We start from the raw sequence: 24,258 nt of genomic DNA, 5'->3' as shown, positions 1-24,258 counted from the left end.
TAAAGCCTATTTGAAATCGGGCACTGTGGTGGGATTAACAAGAAGTGTATCTTTAAAATGGTGTGAAATACTTGTATGTCTGAGGAATTTTAATTATGAGATTTCTGTTCTTTGGAATTTGGCGCCCTGCACTTTCACTGGCTGTTGTCATATCGATCAGCCCTAAGAAGATTTATCTATCTCTATGAGGCAAGACAATTGTCATTCAGGATTAAAAGGTGACTGCACTTCCTGATTTGGCCTAAGCTGTGTTCGAATACGCGCACTAACTGTACTGTTTGTGACATGAATTGAGTATTTAGTATGCTTATTGGTCATAGTATACCTGTAGAAATATATCATAGTATACCTGTATACCTCTGGCCCTTCTTTGGACACTGTGTTAACTAACCTCCAGATGAGCTACAATGCTATACAACTCTCCTTCCGTGGCCTCCAACTGCTCTTATATGCAAGTAAAACTAAATGCATGCTCTTCAACCGATCGCTGCCCGCACCTGTCCGCCTGTCCAGCATCACTACTCTGGACGGTTCTGACTTGGAATATGTGGACTACAAATACCTAAGTGTCTGGTTAGACTGTAAACTCTCCTTCCAGACTCACATTAAGCATCTCCAATCCAAAAGCCCCATTTACTACCCACCACTGCAACCTATACGCTCTCGTTGGCTGGCCCTCGCTTCATACTCGTCGCCAAACCCACTGGCTCCAGGTCATCTACAAGTCTCTGCTAGGTAAAGCCCCGCCTTATGTCAGCTCACTGGTCACCATAGCAGCACCCACCCAGAGCACACGCTCCAACAGGTAAATCTCACTGGTCACCCCCAAAGCCAATTTTTCCTTTTGCAGCCTTTACTTCCAGTTCTCTGCTGCCAATGACTGGAACGAACTGCAAAAATCACTGAAGCTGGAGACTCAGATCTCCCTCACTAAGCTTTAAGCACCAGCTGTCAGGGCAGCTCACTGATCCACTGCACCTGTACACAGCCCATCTGTAAATAGCCCATCCAACTACCTCATCCCCTTGCTGTATTTATTTATTTATCTTGCTCCTTTGCGCCCCAGTATCTCTACTTACACATTCATCTTCTGCACATCTATCATTCTAGTGTTTAATTGCTATATTGTAATTACTTCGCTACCATGGCCTATTTATTGCCTTATCTCCCTTATCCTTTCCTTATTTGCACACACTGTATATAGACTTTTTCTACTGTATTATTGACTGTATGTTTGTTTATTCCATCTGTAACTCTGTGTTGTTGTATGTGTCGAACTGCTTTGCTTTATCTTGGCCAGGTTGCAGTTGTAAATGAGAGCTTGTTCTCAACTAGCCTAACTGGTTAAATGAAGGTGAAATAAAATAGAAATAAAAAAATACTATGGATATATTTAGTATGCCAAATGTTCCAGGATGTCGTACTAAATTCGCCAAAATATGAGGAATACACGAAGAGGACACTATTTCCGTACTTTAGGGCCAATAATGCAATTCTTCAGAAAATGGGCGTGGCTTCACATCGTTTCCAGATTTGTTGAAAATGGCAGAAAATATGCAGTCGAAGTACAACGAGAGCGGATACAAATTCATTGCTTTAACTAATTATGACAAATATTAAGAAAATGTTGAGCAATGTAATAAAGTAATTACTTTTTAAATAAGTTAACTTACACGTTATATTGGCTAACAATTTGTTAGCTACACTGGTCTTACGAACCACATAGCTTTATCAGTACAGCAGTATGTACCGGTATGTTGTTAGCTAGATACTTAACGTTAGTTGGCTACTTATAGATCAAACTTGACAAAATAATAACTATAGGCTATCTAACTAACTACCCAATGTTTGACGTGATTATTCCCGTCATTCTGAGCTTAGCTAAATGGTATAGTCATTGTGCGTTCTCAATGGACATTCGGGTGCTTTCGTAAATTCGCTCTGGCTGTCTACTCTGCTCTGAATTTACAAACAGACAATCTGACAACGCTCTGAATTCATGTGCGCATTCTGGAACTCCTGATTGAATTTAAGAACACACCTGAAGTCAAATAATGTCTAACCAGTAATTTGTTATGCTAGATAGCTAGCAAGAGGTTGCATAGCAACAGCATCAGCTTCCGGTAGACAGGTGAAAAGCTAGTACGCGCAATTGAAAGCATACTGTTCGTTTACAGTATACTAAAATGTATACAGTATACTAAAATTTGTCAGAAGCCTCTGGTGGGCGGGGGGGGGGGGGGGGGGGGGGGTAGTGTTGGCAGTGTTGGCTATAAATGGCTTGTGTTCATCGGGGCACAACAGGATATTATAAACAAGCTTTTCTTAATGGACAAGTTCAGATGGTGCCCACTGAACACGACCCCCGGTTGTCTTGTTCTGTGTTCCAGACGCCTCGTATAACACGTTCCACCAGGAGGAGGACTATCCAGTGGTGAGGTACCTGAGACAGCCTCTGCACTTTGAGGTGGAGCTGACCAGGTCCTCTGACCCCAAGGTAGCGCTGGTGCTTGACCACTGCTGGGCCACCCTCAACGAGGACCGCGGCTCCCGACCCCGTTGGAATCTCATCATTAATGGGTAACTTGTTGTTTTAGGGCCTAAACAAGTGTTATTCCACAGGTGTGGTTCCTGAGTAATTAGCAACCTATCATACTTGGCAGGCCATTTATTTTGGCTACCGTGGCTATGCCCCCATCCATAGGTCATGAGTGGTCACAATGGTTTGAGCTTAAAAAAAGATGAGTGAGCCATGTGCGGTCTGTCACCAGATCTACACCCAATTTAACACTTATGGGAGATTCTGATCACATGCTTGTTATCACTGAGTGGTCCCTGCAGCGTACCATTGGAACATGTAAATCTAGTTTAGAAAATATAAAATAACTCCCTAATCCCAGAATGCCATTCACTGCGCCCGTTTCCTGAGGTCTTAACTTAGTTTGGCCACTTCAGCATGTGGCAAATCTTTGTACTTGTTACGGCGTACACATGACAAGTAGTTTACAGTTAACTAATCAAAAATCCAATACAACCGTAGCACGAAAGCTAAACAGAGTTGCAAGATATAGGTCAATCCATTTTGGGAGGTGAAGTCCTTGGGGGAAGGTATTATGGAGAGGATGATGCAGGAAATATTACTAAGATGGGCGATTTATGAACAATAAATGGTGGGGCAGACAGTTTTTCTAAGCTAAATACCCCTGGAAAGGGGGTCTGATCTGGCAACCCTGAGGTACCATAGTTTACACTCTGATGCTGTGTTCAAATCAGCTAACGACTTCAGTGCATTCAAGACAATTGGGGTACTCCAGTTGAGATCACCATAAGTCTGACATACGCGTATGTGATAACCTGACTGCATTGTATGGCGTTAGCATTAGCTCATGTTCAGTACCACCTTCAAAGTGTTTTAAACATGTGTCCATTACAATCTAGGCAAGAATCAGAACGAATTAATAAAACGCTAAGTACATTATACTTACGGTACGCTACAGTAGAAACGACAACACGTTACACAGAAAATAAGGTACTTTGATAGGAATGCACGCATGTTCACAGTTAATTGTAAGGAAGACACTAAATGTGCAAGGACTGTATACTTGATCTGGGGAAGTGCTTGGGCTTTCTTTTGAAGGAAAGTTTGTCCGGCTCATTAAATTCTCAAATCGAAATGGTCTGCAACAGTAAAATGGGCTACTTTTGTGAATGAATTGAGGCAAAATTTGAAGTTGAAACGGCCTATAGAAAAATTGCAGGTAATGTGCCTTGGACTGAGGTCAGCGCGGGTTAACTGTCCACATTTTGGAACAGTGAGTGCATTCTGAGATCACGCGCATAAAATCAACTCCCACTGGGGCAACTGTTGAAGATATTTGGAACTCGCGTGTGAAAAGGTTAATGTTGCCGTTACCTACACCTTTTTACTCAATGTTATCCTTTTAGTTTGCTACAGTTCAGTGTTGTGACAAACTGATGGTCAGTCGAATGGAAATCAAGAGCGGCTGGCAAGCTTGGCTTGCCTTTCCGATTGGTTTCAAACAACTGCTCTTAACACTGACTGAATAGTTGTTGGGTTTGGCATGCGCACAGAAACTGGGCAGTCCTGTGCAGTTTCTGAAAGTTGCGTGGAAATACGAATCGCTGATGCATTTTGTTCATGTCTTATGATTCACTTGGGCAAATGAATGGATTTTCTAACAAGTTGAAGGCATTGAGTTGATTTCCTCCTTAGTTCAAAGCATTTTTGAATATTGTTGAATTTCGGTTTAATACCTGTATTTCGTGATTCCGTTTGGGCGCACCGTATTTTATAGGGCCCTAGTCCATGAAGTTGTCATAAGTATGAACCTAGGATATGCCCTTTTTCCCCCCACAAGAGTGAAATATATGGGCTGGAAATGTAAGCTAGGTTTGAGCTTTTTCAGTGTGTGTCACAAGGTGGACATTTCTCTGTCCCCCTAAGAGTAAGCGACACGTTGACTTTATATAGTGTACCAAGAGAATGCCTTTCGCTTATGGCCATACCAGCCTGAATACGCCTGATCTCGTCTGATCTCGGAAGCTACGCAGGGTCGGGCCTGGTTAGTACTTGGATGGGAGACCGCCTGGGAATACCGGGTGCTGTAAGCGTTTTGCTCCAGCAGAGGGTTCTCTTGTGTCATGCGTGGAGCAACTCCCTTTTATTTATCACCCTAATAATGTTGTGTCTTTTTATTGGACTGCAGTTTGTTAGTGCTTCCCTGCCATGCCCTGATCAAATCAAATAATGGACAGTGCGTTTCCCTCAAAATCTAGGCAGTGCATTCAGCATTTGTTTTTAGGCTAGGAGACTGTCAATGTCTGTAGTCCATTAGGGTCCTGTAAAATCCCTTCAATGTTTTGCCTGATTGCCCTCCCCCCCAAAAAAATCCCCCTATTCCCCGTTGACCTCCGGAGGGGTCAAAAAATGCATTTTCGTTGTCGGCAGGATTCGAACCTGCGCCGGAAGATCCTAATGGATTTCTAGTCCATCGCCTTAACCACTCGGCCACGACAACATTGACAAAATAAAACAGGCTTGTTAGGAGTGAATGGGTCAACAGGCATAGCCTACAGAAAGTAATAATTTAACAACTGAAAGATAATGCAGTAACTCATTATAATGCAATAACACAAAATGTTCACTCATTCAATTGTTATTAAGTCCAGCTGTTTTCTTATTTAACCTTGATCTTTGCTCAGCTCCAGGTCTGCATTTGAGAGTGTTTATTATGAATGGTTATTTCACTGTGTGAAGATGTTATTTCATCGTTCTTATTATTACTGCTAAGCAGCATGACTCCTGAGAGGCACTAAACAACTGTCAGAAGTGGGATTTGAACCCACGCCTCCATGGGAGACAGCGACCTGAACGCAGCGCCTTAGACCGCTCGGCCATACTGACTACAGCACAGTAACTGGGTATCGGGTTAAAGTGTATGCGGTAAAAGTAGAAATATGAACAAAGCTCTAAAATCACCACAGAGACCAGAACAACTATGCACGATACTGACTTGCACTTTCAAAAGTCACTTTCAATAGTAGTAATTTGTTTTTATAAATTAAAAAGTCCAGTCATTGACTTAACGTCAATATGGCCTTCAATGGGAAAGAGTAGTAAATCGTCATTGAATGAGCGCTAAACTGGCATCAGAATATGGCCATTCTGATATAAATGATAAAATTCCTCAGATAAGACTGAAAAAGTGTCTGGAAATATCAGCAACCATCAGGGTAAGAGTGACAACAGGTCCACATGGGGGAAATCCTTACAAATGGCTTAATGGGTCATTTCAACGCAATCGTGTTATTATTTATTTTTAGGGTTTAACAAGGCAGCTCACCTGTGACTTGACATTAGATGCGGCGACTTCGATTAACCTGCAGACGATATTTTTGTTCTTCCCGCCAATACAATCCACTGACAACGACCGACGAGTTCTGCGTTCCGAGATTATTTTTGTTATTTGCCTGTTTGGGGCCCGCCTGTGAAATTGCGCGATTCTTGCAATTCTCTTTCAGCCTCTCATCAACTAGCTGTTTTTGCAGAATATTAAAAATACGATAGTTATTCACTACTCATATTAACTAGGTGTCATTTACGTTACCTTAAGTCATTTATTTTTCAACTGGATTTTACAAAGGTGCATGACATGCAGGCGCTAAAAAGTTGTCAGGAGGGGGTTTCAAACCATGCCTATAGGGGAGTCTGCGACCTGAATGACTTAATGGTTATTTTCAATGCAATCTAGTTTTTTCTTTTTCTTTTAGGGTTTAACAAGGTTTCTCACCTGTTACCTGTGGCTTGACTTTAGATGTGGCCAGTTCGATTACCCTGCAGACTATAAGAGTGTCTTCAGAATATGGCCAATTTGACATGAATTTAAAAATGCCTCAGATAGGACCAAAAAAGTGTCTGGAGCTTCCCGTCAGGGTAAGAGTGACAACAGGTTTCCACATGTCAAAATGGGGGAAATCTTAGCAAATGGCTTAATGGTTATTCATGAGAATCGTGTTGTTGTATTGTTGAGTGTATCATGGGATCTCACCTGAAATCTGTGGCTTGACTACAAACCTGTAACCTATGCTACTGTGGCCTATAGAGCTAGAAGGCTGGATAACCAGGTGTGTAAAGGTGTGAAGTGGGACAGATGGCCTGCATTCCTATCCCAAATGGACAACTAATCCCTATGTACTTGCGGAGATCTGAGAGGATGCGATTGGTATAAGAAACACGACTAAACTTCAACCTCCGGAGGGGTCAAAAAAATGCATTTTTGTTGTTGGCAGGATTTGAACCTGAGCAGGAAGATCCTAATGGATTTCTAGTCCATTGCCTTAAACACTCGGCCACGACAACGTTGACAGAAGAAAACAGGCTTGTTAGGAGTGAATGGGCCAACAGGCATAGCCTACAGAAAGTGAAATTTAACAACTGAAAGATAATGCAGTAACTCATTATAATGCAATAACACAAAATGTTCCCCTCATTCATTTGTTATTAAGTCCAGCTGTTTTCTTATTTAACCTTGATCTTTGCTCAGCTCCAGAAGGTCTGCATTTGAGAGTGTTTATTATGAATTGCTATTTCACTGTGTGAAGTTGTTATTTCATCATTCTTATTATTACTGCTGAGCAGCATGACTCCTGAGAGGCACTAAAAAACTGTCAGAAGTGGGATTTGAACCCACGCCTCCATGGGAGACTGCGACCTGAACGCAGCGCCTTAGACCGCTCGGCCATCCTGACTACAGCACAGTAACTGGGTATCGGGTTAAAGTGTATGCGGTAAAACTAGAAATATGAACAACGCTCTAAAATCACCACAGAGACCAGAACAACTATGCACGATACTGACTTGCACTTTCAATAGTCATTTGTTTTTATAAATTAAAAAGTCCAGTCATTGATTTAACCTCAATATGGCCTTCAATGGGAAAGAGTAGTAAATCGTCATTGAATGAGCGCTAAACTGGCATCAGAATATGGCCATTCTGATATAAATGATAAAATTCCTCAGATAAGACTGAAAAAGTGTCTGGAAATATCAGCAACCATCAGGGTAAGAGTGACAACAGGTCCACATGGGGGAAATCCTTACAAATGGCTTAATGGGTCATTTCAACGCAATCGTGTTATTATTTATTTTTAGGGTTTAACAAGGCAGCTCACCTGTGACTTGACATTAGATGTGGCGACTTCGATTACCCTGCAGACGATATTTTTGTTCTTCCCGCCAATACAATCCACTGACAACGACCGACGAGTTCTGCGTTCCGAGATTATTTTTGTTATTTGCCTGTTTGGGGCCCGCCTGTGAAATTGCGCGATTCTTGCAATTCTCTTTCAGCCTCTCATCAACTAGCTGTTTTTGCAGAATATTAAAAATACGATAGTTATTCACTACTCATATTAACTAGGTGTCATTTACGTTACCTTAAGTCATTTATTTTTCAACTGGATTTTACAAAGGTGCATGACATGCAGGCGCTAAAAAGTTGTCAGGAGGGGGTTTCAAACCATGCCTATAGGGGAGTCTGTGACCCGAATGACTTAATGGTTATTTTCAATGCAATCAAGTTTTTTCTTTTTCTTTTAGGGTTTAACAAGGTTTCTCACCTGTTACCTGTGGCTTGACTTTAGATGTGGCCAGTTCGATTACCCTGCAGACTATAAGAGTGTCTTCAGAATATGGCCAATTTGACATGAATTTAAAAATGCCTCAGATAGGACCAAAAAAGTGTCTGGAGCTTCCCGTCAGGGTAAGAGTGACAACAGGTTTCCACATGTCAAAATGGGGGAAATCTTAGCAAATGGCTTCATGGTTATTCATGAGAATCGTGTTGTTGTATTGTTGAGTGTATCATGGAATCTCACCTGAAATCTGTGGCTTGACTACAAACCTGTAACCTATGCTACTGTGGCCTATAGAGCTAGAAGGCTGGATAACCAGGTGTGTAAAGGTGTGAAGTGGGACAGATGGCCTGCATTCCTATCCCAAATGGACAACTAATCCCTATGTACTTGCGGAGATCTGAGAGGATGCGATTGGTATAAGAAACACGACTAAACTTCAATCTCCGGAGGGGTCAAAAAAATGCATTTTTGTTGTTGGCAGGATTTGAACCTGAGCAGGAAGATCCTAATGGATTTCTAGTCCATCGCCTTAAACACTCGGCCACGACAACGTTGACAGAAGAAAACAGGCTTGTTAGGAGTGAATGGGCCAACAGGCATAGCCTACAGAAAGTGAAATTTAACAACTGAAAGATAATGCAGTAACTCATTATAATGCAATAACACAAAATGTTCCCCTCATTCATTTGTTATTAAGTCCAGCTGTTTTCTTATTTAACCTTGATCTTTGCTCAGCTCCAGAAGGTCTGCATTTGAGAGTGTTTATTATGAATTGTTATTTCACTGTGTGAAGTTGTTATTTCATCATTCTTATTATTACTGCTGAGCAGCATGGCTCCTGAGAGGCACTAAAAAACTGTCAGAAGTGGGATTTGAACCCACGCCTCCATGGGAGACTGCGACCTGAACGCAGCGCCATAGACCGCTCGGCCATCCTGACTACAGCACAGTACCTGGGTATCGGGTTAAAGTGTATGCGGTAAAAGTAGAAATATGAACAACGCTCTAAAATCACCACAGAGACCAGAACAACTATGCACGATACTGACTTGCACTTTCAATAGTCATTTGTTTTTATAAATTAAAAAGTCCAGTCATTGATTTAACCTCAATATGGCCTTCAATGGGAAAGAGTAGTAAATCGCCATTGAATGAGCGCTAAACTGGCATCAGAATGTGGCCATTCTGATAGAAATGATAAAATTCCTCAGATAAGACTGAAAAAATGTCTGGAAATATCAGCAACCATCAGGGTAAGAGTGACAACAGGTCCACATGGGGGAAATCCTTACAAATGGCTTAATGGGTCATTTCAACGCAATCGTGTTATTATTTATTTTTAGGGTTTAACAAGGCAGCTCACCTGTGACTTGACATTAGATGCGGCGACTTCGATTACCCTGCAGACGATATTCTTGTTCTTCCCGCCAATACAATCCACTGACAACGACCGACGAGTTCTGCGTTCCGAGATTATTTTTGTTATTTGCCTGTTTGGGGCCCGCCTGTGAAATTGCGCGATTCTTGCAATTCTCTTTCATCCTCTCATCAACTAGCTGTTTTTGCAGAATATTAAAAATACGATAGTTATTCACTACTCATATTAACTAGGTGTCATTTACGTTACCTTAAGTCATTTATTTTTCAACTGGATTTTACAAAGGTGCATGACATGCCGGCGCTAAAAAGTTGTCAGGAGGGGGTTTCAAACCATGCCTATAGGGGAGTCTGCGACCTGAATGACTTAATGGTTATTTTCAATGCAATCAAGTTTTTTCTTTTTCTTTTAGGGTTTAACAAGGTTTCTCACCTGTCACCTGTGGCTTGACTTTAGATGTGGCCAGTTCGATTACCCTGCAGCCTAAGAGTGTCTTCAGAATATGGCCAATTTGACATGAATTTAAAAATGCCTCAGATAGGACCAAAAAAGTGTCTGGAGCTTCCCGTCAGGGTAAGAGTGACAACAAGTTTCCACATGTCAAAATGGGGGAAATCTTAGCAAATGGCTTAATGGTTATTCATGAAAATCGTGTTGTTGTATTGTTGAGTGTATCATGGGATCTCACCTGAAATCTGTGGCTTGACTACAAACCTGTAACCTATGCTACTGTGGCCTATAGAGCTAGAAGGCTGGATAACCAGGTGTGTAAAGGTGTGAAGTGGGATAGATGGCCTGCAGTCCTATCCCAAATGGACAACTAATCCCTATGTACTTGCGGAGATCTGAGAGGATGCGATTGGTATAAGAAACATGACTAAACTTCAACCTCCGGAGGGGTCAAAAAAATGCATTTTCATTGTCGGCAGGATTTAAACCTGCGCAGGAAGATCCTAATGGATTTCTAGTCCATCGCCTTAACCACTCGGCCACGACAACGTTGACAGAAGAAAACAAGCTTGTTAGGAGTGAATGGGCCAACAGGCATAGCCTACAGAAAGTGAAATTTAACAACTGAAAGATAATGCAGTAACTCATTATAATGCAATAACACAAAATGTTCCCCTCATTAATTTGTTATTAAGTCCAGCTGTTTTCTTATTTAACCTTGATCTTTGCTCAGCTCCAGAAGGTCTGCATTTGAGGGTGTTTATTATGAATTGTTATTTCACTGTGTGAAGTTGTTATTTCATCATTCTTATTATTACTGCTGAGCAGCATGACTCCTGAGAGGCACTAAAAAACTGTCAGAAGTGGGATTTGAACCCACGCCTCCATGGGAGACTGCGACCTGAACGCAGCGCCAGAGACCGCTCGGCCATCCTGACTACAGCACAGTAACTGGGTATCGGGTTAAAGTGTATGCGGTAAAAGTAGAAATATGAACAACGCTCTAAAATCACCACAGAGACCAGAACAACTATGCACGATACTGACTTGCACTTTCAATAGTCATTTGTTTTTATAAATTAAAAAGTCCAGTCATTGATTTAACCTCAATATGGCCTTCAATGGGAAAGAGTAGTAAATCGCCATTGAATGAGCGCTAAACTGGCATCAGAATATGGCCATTCTGATATAAATGATAAAATTCCTCAGATAAGACTGAAAAAGTGTCTGGAAATATCAGCAACCATCAGGGTAAGAGTGACAACAGGTCCACATGGGGGAAATCCTTACAAATGGCTTAATGGGTCATTTCAACGCAATCGTGTTATTATTTATTTTTAGGGTTTAACAAGGCAGCTCACCTGTGACTTGACATTAGATGCGGCGACTTCGATTACCCTGCAGACGATATTTTTGTTCTTCCCGCCAATACAATCCACTGACAACGACCGACGAGTTCTGCGTTCCGAGATTATTTTTGTTATTTGCCTGTTTGGGGCCCGCCTGTGAAATTGCGCGATTCTTGCAATTCTCTTTCAGCCTCTCATCAACTAGCTGTTTTTGCAGAATATTAAAAATACGATAGTTATTCACTACTCATATTAACTAGGTGTCATTTACGTTACCTTAAGTCATTTATTTTTCAACTGGATTTTACAAAGGTGCATGACATGCAGGCGCTAAAAAATTGTCAGGAGGGGGTTTCAAACCATGCCTATAGGGGAGTCTGCGACCTGAATGACTTAATGGTTATTTTCAATGCAATCAAGTTTTTTCTTTTTCTTTTAGGGTTTAACAAGGTTTCTCACCTGTTGCCTGTGGCTTGACTTTAGATGTGGCCAGTTCGATTACCCTGCAGAATATAAGAGTGTCTTCAGAATATGGCCAATTTGACATGAATTTAAAAATGCCTCAGATAGGACCAAAAAAGTGTCTGGAGCTTCCCGTCAGGGTCAGAGTGACAACAGGTTTCCACATGTCAAAATGGGGGAAATCTTAGCAAATGGCTTAATGGTTATTCATGAGAATCGTGTTGTTGTATTGTTGAGTGTATCATGGGATCTCACCTGAAATCTGTGGCTTGACTACAAACCTGTAACCTATGCTACTGTGGCCTATAGAGCTAGAAGGCTGGATAACCAGGTGTGTAAAGGTGTGAAGTGGGATAGATGGCCTGCAGTCCTATCCCAAATGGACAACTAATCCCTATGTACTTGCGGAGATCTGAGAGGATGCGATCGGTATAAGAAACACGACTAAACTTCCACCTCCGGAGGGGTCAAAAAAATGCATTTTCGTTGTCGGCAGGATTTGAACCTGCGCAGGAAGATCCTAATGGATTTCTAGTCCATCGCCTTAACCACTCGGCCACGACAACGTTGACAGAAAAAAACAGGCTTGTTAGGAGTGAATGGGCCAACAGGCATAGCCTACAGCGAGTGAAATTTAACAACTGATTAACAACTGATTAACTCATTATAATGCAATAACACAAAATGTTCCCCTCATTCATTTGTTATTAAGTCCAGCTGTTTTCTTATTTAACCTTGATCTTTGCTCAGCTCCAGAAGGTCTGCATTTGAGAGTGTTTATTATGAATTGTTATTTCACTGTGTGAAATTGTTATTTCATCATTCTTATTATTACTGCTGAGCAGCATGACTCCTGAGAGGCACTAGAAAACTGTCAGAAGTGGGATTTGAACCCTCGCCTCCATGGGACACTGCGACCTGAACGCAGCGCCTTAGACCGCTCGGCCATCCTGACTACAGCACAGTAACTGGGTATCGGGTTAAAGTGTATGCGGTAAAAGTAGAAATATGAACAACGCTCTAAAATCACCACAGAGACCAGAACAACTATGCACGATACTGACTTGCACTTTCAACAGTCATTTGTTTTTATAAATTAAAAAGTCCAGTCATTGATTTAACCTCAATATGGCCTTCAATGGGAAAGAGTAGTAAATCGTCATTGAATGAGCGCTAAACTGGCATCAGAATATGGCCATTCTGATATAAATGATAAAATTCCTTAGATAAGACTGAAAAAGTGTCTGCAAATATCAGCAACCATCAGGGTAAGAGTGACAACAGGTCCACATGGGGGAAATCCTTACAAATGGCTTAATGGGTCATTTCAACGCAATCGTGTTATTATTTATTTTTAGGGTTTAACAAGGCAGCTCACCTGTGACTTGACATTAGATGCGGCGACTTCGATTACCCTGCAGACGATATTTTTGTTCTTCCCGCCAATACAATCCACTGACAACGACCGACGAGTTCTGCGTTCCGAGATTATTTTTGTTATTTGCCTGTTTGGGGCCCGCCTGTGAAATTGCGCGATTCTTGCAATTCTCTTTCAGCCTCTCATCAACTAGCTGTTTTTGCAGAATATTAAAAATACGATAGTTATTCACTACTCATATTAACTAGGTGTCATTTACGTTACCTTAAGTCATTTATTTTTCAACTGGATTTTACAAAGGTGCATGACATGCAGGCGCTAAAAAGTTGTCAGGAGGGGGTTTCAAACCATGCCTATAGGGGAGTCTGCGACCTGAATGACTTAATGGTTATTTTCAATGCAATCAAGTTTTTTCTTTTTCTTTTAGGGTTTAACAAGGTTTCTCACCTGTTACCTGTGGCTTGACTTTAGATGTGGCCAGTTCGATTACCCTGCAGACTATAAGAGTGTCTTCAGAATATGGCCAATTTGACATGAATTTAAAAATGCCTCAGATAGGACCAAAAAAGTGTCTGGAGCTTCCCGTCAGGGTAAGAGTGACAACAGGTTTCCACATGTCAAAATGGGGGAAATCTTAGCAAATGGCTTAATGGTAATTCATGAGAATCGTGTTGTTGTATTGTTGAGTGTATCATGGGATCTCACCTGAAATCTGTGGCTTGACTACAAACCTGTAACCTATGCTACTGTGGCCTATAGAGCTAGAAGGCTGGATAACCAGGTGTGTAAAGGTGTGAAGTGGGATAGATGGCCTGCAGTCCTATCCCAAATGGACAACTAATCCCTATGTACTTGCGGAGATCTGAGAGGATGCGATTGGTATAAGAAACACGACTAAACTTCAACCTCCGGAGTGGTCAAAAAAATGCGTTTTCGTTGTCGGCAGGATTTGAACCTACGCAGGAAGATCCTAATGGATTTCTAGTCCATCGCCTTAACCACTCGGCCACGACAACATTGACAGAAAAAAACAGGCTTGTTAGGAGTGAATGGGCCAACAGGCATAGCCTACAGAAAGTGAAATTTAACAACTGAAAGATAATGCAGTAACTCATTATAATGCAATAACACAAAATGTTCCCCTCATTCATTTGTTATTAAGTCCAGCTGTTTTCTTATTTAACCTTGATCTTTGCTCAGCTCCAGAAGGTCTGCATTTGAGAGTGTTTATTATGAATTGTTATTTCACTGTGTGAAGTTGTTATTTCATCATTCTTATTATTACTGCTGAGCAGCATGACTCCTGAGAGGCACTAAAAAACTGTCAGAAGTGGGATTTGAACACACGCCTCCATGGGAGACTGCGACCTGAACGCAGCGCCTTAGACCGCTCGGCCATCCTGACTAGAGCACAGTAACTGGGTATCGGGTTAAAGTGTATGCGGTAAAAGTAGAAATATGAACAACGCTCTAAAATCACCACAGAGACCAGAACAACTATGCACGATACTGACTTGCACTTTCAATAGTCATTTGTTTTTCATAAATTAAAAGTCCAGTCATTGATTTAACCTCAATATGGCTTTCAATGGAAAAGAGTAGTAAATCGCCATTGAATGAGCGCTAAACTGGCATCAGAATATGGCCATTCTGATATAAATGATAAAATTCCTCAGATAAGACTGAAAAAGTGTCTGGAAATATCAGCAACCATCAGGGTAAGAGTGACAACAGGTCCACATGGGGGAAATCCTTACAAATGGCTTGATGGGTCATTTCAACGCAATTGTGTTATTATTTATTTTTAGGGTTTAACAAGGCAGCTCACCTGTGACTTGACATTAGATGCGGCGACTTTGATTACCCTGCAGACGATATTTTTGTTCTTCCCGCCAATACAATCCACTGACAACGACCGACGAGTTCTGCGTTCCGAGATTATTTTTGTTATTTGCCTGTTGGGGCCCGCCTGTGAAATTGCGCGATTCTTGCAATTCTCTTTCAGCCTCTCATCAACTAGCTGTTTTTGCAGAATATTAAAAATACGATAGTTATTCACTACTCATATTAACTAGGTGTCATTTACGTTACCTTAAGTCATTTATTTTTCAACTGGATTTTACAAAGGTGCATGACATGCAGGCGCTAAAAAATTGTCAGGAGGTGGTTTCAAACCATGCCTATAGGGGAGTCTGCGACCTGAATGACTTAATGGTTATTTTCAATGCAATCAAGTTTTTTCTTTTTCTTTTAGGGTTTAACAAGGTTTCTCACCTGTTACCTGTGGCTTGACTTTAGATGTGGCCAGTTCGATTACCCTGCAGACTATAAGAGTGTCTTCAGAATATGGCCAATTTGACATGAATTTAAAAATGCCTCAGATAGGACCAAAAAAGTGTCTGGAGCTTCCCGTCAGGGTAAGAGTGACAACAGGTTTCCACATGTCAAAATGGGGGAAATCTTAGCAAATGGCTTCATGGTTATTCATGAGAATCGTGTTGTTGTATTGTTGAGTGTATCATGGGATCTCACCTGAAATCTGTGGCTTGACTACAAACCTGTAACCTATGCTACTGTGGCCTATAGAGCTAGAAGGCTGGATAACCAGGTGTGTGAAGTGGGATAGATGGCCTGCAGTCCTATCCCAAATGGACAACTAATCCCTATGTACTTGCGGAGATCTGAGAGGATGCGATTGGTATAAGAAACACGACTAAACTTCAACCTCCGGAGGGGTCAAAAAAATGCATTTTCGCTGTCGGCAGGATTTGAACCTGCGCAGGAAGATTCTAATGGATTTCTAGTCCATCGCCTTAACCACTCGGCCACGACAACAGTGACAGAAGAAAACAGGCTTGTTAGGAGTGAATGGGCCAACAGGCATAGCCTACAGAAAGTGAAATTTAACAACTGAAAGATAATGCAGTAACTCATTATAATGCAATAACACAAAATGTTCCCCTCATTCATTTGTTATTAAGTCCAGCTGTTTTCTTATTTAACCTTGATCTTTGCTCAGCTCCAGAAGGTCTGCATTTGAGAGTGTTATTATGAATTGCTATTTCACTGTGTGAAGTTGTTATTTCATCATTCTTATTATTACTGCTGAGCAGCATGACTCCTGAGAGGCACTAAAAAACTGTCAGAAGTGGGATTTGAACCCACGCCTCCATGGGAGACTGCGAACTGAACGCAGCGCCTTAGACCACTCGGCCATCCTGACTACAGCACAGTAACTGGGTATCGGGTTAAAGTGTATGCGGTAAAAGTAGAAATATGAACAACGCTCTAAATCACCACAGAGACCAGAACAACAATGCACGATACTGACTTGCACTTTCAATAGTCATTTGTTTTTATAAATTAAAAAGTCCAGTCATTGATTTAACCTCAATATGGCCTTCAATGGGAAAGAGTAGTAAATCGTCATTGAATGAGCGCTAAACTGGCATCAGAATATGGCCATTCTGATATAAATGATAAAATTCCTCAGATAAGACTGAAAAAGTGTCTGGAAATATCAGCAACCATCAGGGTAAGAGTGACAACAGGTCCACATGGGGGAAATCCTTACAAATGGCTTAATGAGTCATTTCAACGCAATCGTGTTATTATTTATTTTTAGGGTTTAACAAGGCAGCTCACCTGTGACTTGACATTAGATGCGGCGACTTTGATTACCCTGCAGACGATATTTTTGTTCTTCCCGCCAATACAATCCACTGACAACGACCGACGAGTTCTGCGTTCCGAGATTATTTTTGTTATTTGCCTGTTTGGGGCCCGCCTGTGAAATTGCGCGATTCTTGCAATTCTCTTTCAGCCTCTCATCAACTAGCTGTTTTTGCAGAATATTAAAAATACGATAGTTATTCACTACTCATATTAACTAGGTGTCATTTACGTTACCTTAAGTCATTTATTTTTCAACTGGATTTTACAAAGGTGCATGACATGCAGGCGCTAAAAAATTGTCAGGAGGGGGTTTCAAACCATGCCTATAGGGGAGTCTGCGACCTGAATGACTTAATGGTTATTTTCAATGCAATCAAGTTATTTATTTTTCTTTTAGGGTTTAACAAGGTTTCTCACCTGTTACCTGTGGCTTGACTTTAGATGTGGCCAGTTCGATTACCCTGCAGCCTAAGAGTGTCTTCAGAATATGGCCAATTTGACATGAATTTAAAAATGCCTCAGTTAGGACCAAAAAGTGTCTGGAGCTTCCCGTCAGGGTAAGAGTGACAACAGGTTTCCCACATGTCAAAATGGGGGAAATCTTAGCAAATGGCTTCATGGTTATTCATGAGAATCGTGTTGTTGTATTGTTGAGTGTATCATGGGATCTCACCTGAAATCTGTGGCTTGACTACAAACCTGTAACCTATGCTACTGTGGCCTATAGAGCTAGAAGGCTGGATAACCAGGTGTGTAAAGGTGTGAAGTGGGACAGATGGCCTGCAGTCCTATCCCAAATGGACAACTAATCCCTATGTACTTGCGGAGATCTGAGAGGATGCGATTGGTATAAGAAACACGACTAAACTTCAACCTCCGGAGGGGTCAAAAAAATGCATTTTCGTTGTCGGCAGGATTTGATCCTGCGCAGGAAGATCCTAATGGATTTCTAGTCCATCGCCTTAACCACTCGGCCACGACAACGTTGACAGAAGAAAGCAAGCTTGTTAGGAGTGAATGGGCCAACAGGCATAGCCTACAGAAAGTGAAATTTAACAACTGAAAGATAATGCAGTAACTCATTATAATGCAATAACACAAAATGTTCCCCTCATTCATTTGTTATTAAGTCCAGCTGTTTTCTTATTTAACCTTGATCTTTGCTCAGCTCCAGAAGGTCTGCATTTGAGAGTGTTTATTATGAATTGTTATTTCACTGTGTGAAGTTGTTATTTCATCATTCTTATTATTACTGCTGAGCAGCATGACTCCTGAGAGGCACTAAAAAACTGTCAGAAGTGGGATTTGAACCCACGCCTCCATGGGAGACTGCGAACTGAACGCAGCGCCTTAGACACTCGGCCATCCTGACTACAGCACAGTAACTGGGTATCGGGTTAAAGTGTATGCGGTAAAAGTAGAAATATGAACAACGCTCTAAAATCACCACAGAGGACCAGAACAACAATGCACGATACTGACTTGCACTTTCAATAGTCATTTGTTTTATAAATTAAAAGTCCAGTCATTGATTTAACCTCAATATGGCCTTCAATGGGAAAGAGTAGTAAATCGTCATTGAATGAGCGCTAAACTGGCATCAGAATATGGCCATTCTGATATAAATGATAAAATTCCTCAGATAAGACTGAAAAAGTGTCTGGAAATATCAGCAACCATCAGGGTAAGAGTGACAACAGGGTCCACATGGGGGAAATCCTTACAAATGGCTTAATGAGTCATTTCAACGCAATCGTGTTATTATTTATTTTTAGGGTTTAACAAGGCAGCTCACCTGTGACTTGACATTAGATGCGGCGACTTTGATTACCCTGCAGACGATATTTTTGTTCTTCCCGCCAATACAATCCACTGACAACGACCGACGAGTTCTGCGTTCCGAGATTATTTTTGTTATTTGCCTGTTTGGGGCCCGCCTGGTGAAATTGCGCGATTCTTGCAATTCTCTTTCAGCCTCTCATCAACTAGCTGTTTTTGCAGAATATTAAAAATACGATAGTTATTCACTACTCATATTAACTAGGTGTCATTTACGTTACCTTAAGTCATTTATTTTTCAACTGGATTTTACAAAGGTGCATGACATGCAGGCGCTAAAAAATTGTCAGGAGGGGGTTTCAAACCATGCCTATAGGGGAGTCTGCGACCTGAATGACTTAATGGTATTTTTCAATGCAATCAAGTTATTTATTTTTCTTTTAGGGTTAACAAGGTTTCTCACCTGTTACCTGTGGCTTGACTTTAGATGTGGCCAGTTCGATTACCCTGCAGCCTAAGAGTGTCTTCAGAATATGGCCAATTTGACATGAATTTAAAAAATGCCTCAGTTAGGACCAAAAAAGTGTCTGGAGCTTCCCGTCAGGGTAAGAGTGACAACAGGTTTCCACATGTCAAATGGGGAAATCTTAGCAAATGGCTTCATGGTTATTCATGAGAATCGTGTTGTTGTATTGTTGAGTGTATCATGGGATCTCACCTGAAATCTGTGGCTTGACTACAAACCTGTAACCTATGCTACTGTGGCCTATAGAGCTAGAAGCTGGATAACCAGGGTGTAAAGGTGTGAAGTGGGACAGATGGCCTGCAGTCCTATCCCAAATGGACAACTAATCCCTATGTACTTGCGGAGATCTGAGAGGATGCGATTGGTATAAGAAAAGACTAAACTTCAACCTCCGGAGGGGTCAAAAAAATGCATTTTCGTTGTCGGCAGGATTGATCCTGCGCAGGAAGATCCTAATGGATTTCTAGTCCATCGCCTTAAACACTCGGCCACGACAACGTTGACAGAAGAAAGCAAGCTTGTTAGGAGTGAATGGGCCAACAGGCATAGCCTACAGAAAGTGAAATTAACAACTGAAAGATAATGCAGTAACTCATTATAATGCAATAACACAAAATGTTCCCCTCATTCATTTGTTATTAAGTCCAGCTGTTTTCTTATTTAACCTTGATCTTTGCTCAGCTCCAGAAGGTCTGCATTTGAGAGTGTTTATTATGAATGTTATTTCACTGTGTGAAGTTGTTATTTCATCATTCTTATTATTACTGCTGAGCAGCATGACTCCTGAGAGGCACTAAAAAACTGTCAGAAGGGGATTTGAACCCACGCCTCCATGGGAGACTGCGAACTGAACGCAGCGCCTTAGACCACTCGGCCATCCTGACTACAGCACAGTAACTGGGTATCGGGTTAAAGTGTATGCGGTAAAAGTAGAATATGAACAACGCTCTAAAATCACCACAGAGACCAGAACAACAATGCACGATACTGACTTGCACTTTCAATAGTCATTGTTTTTATAAATTAAAAAGTCCAGTCATTGATTTAACCTCAATATGGCCTTCAATGGGAAAGAGTAGTAAATCGTCATTGAATGAGCGCTAAACTGGCATCAGAATATGGCCATTCTGATATAAATGATAAAATTCTCAGATAAGACTGAAAAAGTGTCTGGAAATATCAGCAACCATCAGGGTAAGAGTGACAACAGGTCCACATGGGGAAATCCTTACAAAGGCTTAATGAGTCATTTCAACGCAATCGTGTTATTATTTATTTTTAGGGTTTAACAAGGCAGCTCACCTGTGACTTGACATTAGATGCGGCGACTTTGATTACCCTGCAGACGATATTTTTGTTCTTCCCGCCAATACAATCCACTGACAACGACCGACGAGTTCTGCGTTCCAAGATTATTTTTTGTTATTTGCCTGTTTGGGCCCGCCTGTGAAATTGCGCGATTCTTGCAATTCTCTTTCAGCCTCTCATCAACTAGCTGTTTTGCAGAATATTAAAAATACGATAGTTATTCACTACTCATATTAACTAGGTGTCATTTACGTTACCTTAAGTCATTTATTTTTCAAATGGATTTTACTAAAGGCGATGCAATGTTTTTTTTTTTTTGCAGGCGCTAAAAAATTGTCAGGAGGTGGTTTCAAACCATGCCTATAGGGGAGTCTGGCGACCTGAATGACTTAAGGTTATTTTCAATGCAATCAAGTATTTTTCTTTTTCTTTAGGGTTAACAAGGTGTTCCTCACCTGTACATGTGGCTTGATTAGTGTGGCCAGTTCGATTCCTGCAGCCTAAGAGTGTCTTCAGAAATGGCCAATTTAAATGAATTACAAAAATGCCTCTTTTAGGACCAAAAAGTGTCTGGAGCCTTCCCGTCCAATTGTAAGAGTGACAACAGGTTTCCACATGCAAAATGGATGGGAAATATAGCAAATGGCTTCATGGTTATTCATGAGAATCGTGTTTGTTGTATTGTTGAGTGTATCATGGGATCTCACCTGAAATCTGTGGCCGACTACAAACCTGTAAACCTATGCTACTGGGCCTATAGAGCTAGAAGGCTGGATAACCAGGGTCGTGTAAAGGTGTGAAGTAGGACAGATGGCCTGCCGTACCTATCCCAAATGGACAACTAATCCCTATGTACTTGCGGAGATCTGAGAGGATGCGATGGTATAAGAAACACGACCTAAACTTCAACTACCACGGAGGGGTCAAAAAAATGCATTTTCGTTGATATCAAAGCTCGAAGGATTGGAACGCGCCAGGAAGATCCTAATGGATTACTAGTCCATAAGCCTTAACCACTAGGAGCACGACAATGTTGACAGAAGAACGCAAGCGTTAGGAGTGAATTGGGCCAACAGGCCATAGCCTACATAAAGTGAAATTAAACAACTGAAAGATAATGCCAGGAACTCTTACTATGACAATAAACACAAAAGTTCACCTATTGCATTTTGATTCACTAAGTCCAGCGTTGTCTCTTAAACCTTGATCTTGCTCAGCTCCAGAGTCGCATTGAGAGTGTTATTTAGAAATTGTTATTTGCACTGTATGTGAATTGTGGTTATTTCATATTCTTATTATACTGCTGAGACAGCATGACTCCTGAGAGGCACTAAAAAACTGTCAGAAGTGGGATTGGAACCCACGCCTCCATGGGAGGACTGCGAACTGAACGCAGCGCCTTAGACCACTCGGCCATCCTGACTACAGCACAGTAACTGGGTATCGGGTTAAAGTGTATGCGGTAAAAGTAGAAAATATGAACAACGCTCTAAAATCACACAGAGACCAGAACAACAATGCCGATACTGACTTGCACTTTCAATAGTCATTTGTTTTTATAAATAAAAAGTCCAGTCATTGATTTAACTCAATATGGCCTTCAATGGGAAAAGAGTAGTAAATCGTCATGAATGAGCGCTAAAACTGGCATCAGATAGGCCATTCTGAGCATAAATGATAAAATTCCTCAGAAATAAGACTGAAAAAGTGTTTGGAAATATCAGCAACCATCAGGGTAAGAGTGACAACAGGTCCACATGGGGAAATCCTTACAAATGGCTTAATGAGTCATTTCAACGCAATCGTGTATTATTTATTTTTAGGGTTTAACAAGGCAGCTCACCTGTGACTTGACATTAGATGCGGCGACTTTGATTACCCTGCAGACGATATTTTTGTTCTTCCCGCCAATACAAATCCACTGACAAACGACCGACGAGTTCTGCGTTCCGAGATTATTTTTGTTATTTGCCTGTTGGGGCCCGCCTGTGAAATTGCGCGATTCTTGCAATTCTCTTTCAGCCTCTCATCAACTAGCTGTTTTTGCAGAATATTAAAAATACGATAGTTATTCACTACTCATATTAACTAGGTGTCATTTACGTTACCTTAAGCATTTATTTTCAACTGGATTTACAAAGGTGCATGACATGCAGGCGCTAAAAAATTGTCAGGGGGGGTTTCAAACCATGCCTATAGGGGAGTCTGCGACCTGAATGACTTAATGGTTATTTCAATGCAATCGAGTTTTTTCTTTTCTTTTAGGGTTTAACAAGGTTTCTCACCTGTTACCTGTGGCTGACTTTAGATGTGGCCAGTTCGATTACCCTGCAGACTAAGAGTGTCTTCAGAATATGGCCAATTTGACATGAATTTTAAAAATGCCTCAGATAGGACCAAAAAAGTGTCTGGAGCTTCCCGTCAGGGTAAGAGTGACAACAGGTTTCCACATGTCAAAATGGGGGAATCTTAGCAAATGGCTTAATGGTTATTCATGAGAATCGTGTTGTTGTATGTTGAGTGTATCATGGGATCTCACCGAAATCTGTGGCTTGACTACAAACCTGTAACCTATGCTACTGTGGCCTATAGAGCTAGAAGGCTGGATAACCAGGTGTGAAAGGGTGGGAAGTGGGACGATGGCCTGCAGTCCTATCCCAATGGACAACTAATCCCTATGTACTTGCGGAGATCTGAGAGGATGCGATTGGTATAAGAAACACGACTAAACTTCAACCTCCGGAGGGGTCAAAAAAATGCCATTTCGTTGTCGGCAGGATTTGAACCTGCGCAGGAAGATCCTAATGGATTTCTAGTCCATCGCCTTAACCACTCAGCCACGACAACGTTGACAGAAGAAAACAAGCTTGTTAGGAGTGAATGGGCAAACAGCATAGCCTACAGAAAGTGAAATTTAACAATGAAAGATAATGCAGTAACTCATTATATGCAATAACACAAATGTTCCCCTCATTCATTTGTTATTAAGTCCAGCTGTTTTCTTATTTAACCTTGATCTTTGCTCAGCTCCAGAAGGTCTGCATTTGAGAGTGTTTATTATGAATTGTTATTTCACTGTGTGAAGTTGTTATTTCATCATTCTTATTATTACTGCTGAGCAGCATGACTCCTGAGAGGCACTAAAAAACTGTCAGAAGGGGATTTGAACCCACGCCTCCATGGGAGACTGCGACCTGAACGCAGCGCCTTAGACCGCTCGGCCATCCTGACTACAGCACAGTAACTGGGTATCGGGTTAAAGTGTATGCGGTAAAAGTAGAAATATGAACAACGCTCTAAAATCACCACAGAGACCAGAACAACTATGCACGATACTGACTTGCACTTTCAATAGTCATTTGTTTTTATAAATTAAAAAGTCCCAGTCATTGATTAACCTCAAATGGCCCTCAATGGGAAAGAGTAGTAAATCGTCATTGAATGAGCGCTAAACTGGCATCAGAATATGGCCATTCTGATATAAATGATAAAATTCCTCAGATAAGACTGAAAAAGTGTCTGGAAATATCAGCAACCATCAGGGTAAGAGTGACAACAGGTTCACATGGGGAAATCCTTACAAATGGCTTAATGAGTCATTTCAACGCAATTTGATTATTTATTTTCAGGGTTAACAAGGCAGCTCACCTGTGATTTGACATTAGATGCGGCGACTTGATTACCCTGCAGACGATATTTTGTTCTTCCGCCAATAACAATCCACTGACAACGACCCGAAGAGTTCTGAGTTACGAGATTATTTTTGTTATTTGCCTTTTGGGGCCCGCCTGTGAAA

General features: G+C 41.3%; 6 non-coding genes across 6 annotated transcripts; 1 reads left to right on the top strand and 5 right to left on the bottom strand.

The window, feature by feature from the left end:
* Nucleotides 1-4,513: 4,513 nt before the first annotated feature.
* Nucleotides 4,514-4,632, top strand: LOC118939610. The gene has a single exon (XR_005036643.1). It is a non-coding gene; the product is annotated as a 5S ribosomal RNA (ribosomal RNA).
* A 325-nt stretch (nucleotides 4,633-4,957) lies between these two features.
* Nucleotides 4,958-5,039, bottom strand: trnas-aga. Its single transcript has one exon. It is a non-coding gene; the product is annotated as a tRNA-Ser (tRNA).
* A 2,147-nt stretch (nucleotides 5,040-7,186) lies between these two features.
* Nucleotides 7,187-7,269, bottom strand: trnal-cag. Its single transcript has one exon. It is a non-coding gene; the product is annotated as a tRNA-Leu (tRNA).
* Nucleotides 7,270-12,280: 5,011 nt separating this feature from the next.
* On the bottom strand, nucleotides 12,281-12,362 carry trnas-aga. The gene has a single exon. It is a non-coding gene; the product is annotated as a tRNA-Ser (tRNA).
* Nucleotides 12,363-14,108: 1,746 nt separating this feature from the next.
* On the bottom strand, nucleotides 14,109-14,190 carry trnas-aga. Its single transcript has one exon. It is a non-coding gene; the product is annotated as a tRNA-Ser (tRNA).
* A 9,037-nt stretch (nucleotides 14,191-23,227) lies between these two features.
* trnas-aga lies at nucleotides 23,228-23,309 on the bottom strand. The gene has a single exon. It is a non-coding gene; the product is annotated as a tRNA-Ser (tRNA).
* Nucleotides 23,310-24,258: the final 949 nt, after the last annotated feature.

Source organism: Oncorhynchus mykiss, chromosome 16 (assembly GCF_013265735.2).
Source record: "Oncorhynchus mykiss isolate Arlee chromosome 16, USDA_OmykA_1.1, whole genome shotgun sequence".
Classification (NCBI taxonomy): domain Eukaryota; kingdom Metazoa; phylum Chordata; class Actinopteri; order Salmoniformes; family Salmonidae; genus Oncorhynchus; species Oncorhynchus mykiss.
The sequence above is the reverse complement of the archived record's forward strand: the minus strand, read 5'-3'. Positions and strand labels throughout refer to the sequence as shown.